Source organism: Ochlerotatus camptorhynchus, unplaced genomic scaffold, assembly GCF_037179485.1.
Source record: "Ochlerotatus camptorhynchus isolate MF236.1 unplaced genomic scaffold, CSIRO-AGI_Acam_v1.1 ptg000406l, whole genome shotgun sequence".
Taxonomy (NCBI): Eukaryota; Metazoa; Arthropoda; class Insecta; order Diptera; family Culicidae; genus Ochlerotatus; species Ochlerotatus camptorhynchus.
In genome coordinates this window covers 2066891-2069372 of record NW_027040892.1, presented here as the reverse complement: position 1 = coordinate 2069372, position 2482 = coordinate 2066891, and the positions used below count along the sequence as shown (strand labels likewise).

General features: G+C 43.5%; 1 pseudogene; it reads left to right on the top strand.

Annotated features, from left to right (window-relative positions):
• On the top strand, nucleotides 1–1937 carry LOC135710913 (pickpocket protein 28-like; annotated as a pseudogene).
• The last annotated feature ends 545 nt before the right edge of the window (nucleotides 1938–2482 follow it).

Below are 2482 nucleotides of genomic sequence, written 5' to 3'. Positions count from 1 at the left end.
ATGGTGCAACGTAATTGCTACACTCTGCTAGCTCACGTCACCCTGTGCATTGGAAATCAGTTCCCATTCGTACGTTCACAGTGGAGAAACAGCATCATGCAAGCCTTCAGGGATCAAGCCGGCTTGACGCACATTTTCGGTCCGAGCCAACAACGATCTCCCGGATCGGTTCAAAGGCGCAAGCCAATCCACGAATCTCAACGAACCAACTGGACCAAAATGCGATCCAGCCTGAAGGTTCTTGCCGAGGAATACTGCTCGCAAAGTACCATCCATGGAATGAGCTACATCGGGTCGAGGAGATCCCTACTGGAACGTCTGTGGTGGATTACAGTGTTTGTGCTTTCCGCGTATGGTTGCGGAAGGTTGATCGAAAATGTGTACCTCAAGTGGGCCAAGAACCCCGTGATTGTAACATTCGATGAACGGCCCCTTCCAGTGTGGTTGGTTCCATTTCCAGCCGTTACCATCTGTCCGGAGGCGAAGATTCACTCCAATCTCATGAACTTCACGAAGGATTTCTATCGGTTGAACAACTATGATGGAAGTTCAGAATCCCTCGACCAAGAAAGGTAGGTTTTCGACAGAATTGTTTGGTTTATTTAGTAATGGGGACGTTTTTCTAGGCTGGACCGACTGTTGGCAGTCCTTCAGATATGTGACGAATTTTTCCACGTCAACTTAAACTTTCCGCAACTTTACGCACGAACAACTTCTCAGGCGGACGTGGTTGGTATCCTCCGGAATTTATCCGTTGACACCGACCAGACCATTCTGGCCTGTAAAATAAACGGAGTGAAATGTCACGAGCTATTCACCGAAACACTGACCGACGAAGGGATTTGTTTCACGTTCAACGGCTTCTCGTCATATGACATGTTCCATGCAGGCGTTCTGCATGACGAATACGAATATCTTTACGAAAAGAAAAATGTTACCGATTGGAGTATGGAAGATGGCTTATTTGCTGGTAAAACTCTTCAATCCCATCCCATTCGTGTTCTGGGATCGGGATTCGGTGCCGGTTTGACCATGCAGTTGGTTACAATCCTGCAGGACGTCGAAGAACACTGCCGCGAGCAGCAGGGCTTCAAGGTTGTCATCCATCCACCGAACGAGTATCCTCAAGTCACCAAAAAGTTTGCTCTGGTAACGTACTCACGTGATGTAACAATTGCTGTGCGACCAATCATCATCAAAACCTCGACAGAATTAAGAGGCTATCAACCAAAACGACGCCATTGCTACTTCAATCACGAACGACAGCTGAAGTTCTTCCGAATCTACACACAGAGCAACTGTGAACTCGAGTGCGTGACCAACTACACGCTCAAGTCGTGCAAATGCGTCAAATTTTCGATGCCACGTTCCAATGGGACGCGAATCTGTCAAACCTGGGAAATTGCTTGTGTGATTCAAGCTGAGAACAAGATGTTGAAACGTTCGGCTAAAAAGCGGTTGCTGAAGTTGCAAAATTACGACTCTGTATGTGACTGCATTCCGGCGTGCACTTCGGTTCAGTACGACATGGAAATCACCCAATCCGTGTGTGACTTTAAGAAGACGTTGGATCTGCGTCTTGGACCGGTGCATCCCACTGTTAGCCAGTCTATTAGGAGGTTTTGTAAATACAGGGCTTGCATTATCAACTAGAATGACTAAAGTTTGTCCAACATTTCAGGAAGCAAATCTCCAAACTAGGAATATACTTCAAAGAGGTGCAGTACATCACATCGAAACGAAGCGAATTGTTCGGATTGACGGACTTCATTGCAAACTGCGGCGGAATACTGGGATTGTGCCTGGGAGTAAGTCTGTTCAGTTTGGTGGAACTGCTGTACTACTGTCTGGTGCGTCCAATGCTGTTGCTGCGGGAGTCGCTTCGCAGGAAACGAAGTGTATTGATTGTGAAGGATACCGATGGCAATCGGTTTTGAGGAAAATATGGAACCGTATGGCGAAGATTATTTTATACCAATTTAAGAGCTCCCTTCCCTCACATAATCTGAAAGTCCCTCGTCGCCCTTCAAAGTCTACGTCATTTATGCATGTTCTCTTATAAGAATTGTTTTATTTTTAGAGGTTATTTCATATTCAAGCACTATATTGAAAATTAAGCTTTAATGATTTTCATGGTCAAGAAGATCGCATGAATTATGTCAATAAAAATGTAATGATGCTTACATTTTCATATGATATATGACCATTATGAGATACTAAAAAGTGTAGTAGTCAGAAGAAAGAAATCACGCAATTAAAATGTTGAACATAGATTGATGACATTTGATAAAAATTATAATTTATGAAAATTTATGAAAATCGATGAAACTGAAAAAAAAAAAACAGATGATATTTGTTTAAGTCTGTTTATTTTTCAAGGCCAGTCCTAAAACGGTAAATTTGTAAGTGGTTACGAACTAAAATTTGGCATTGCACCCTTACTAGAGCTTGTATCTGAAATTCGCCTTTGCTTCGATAATCG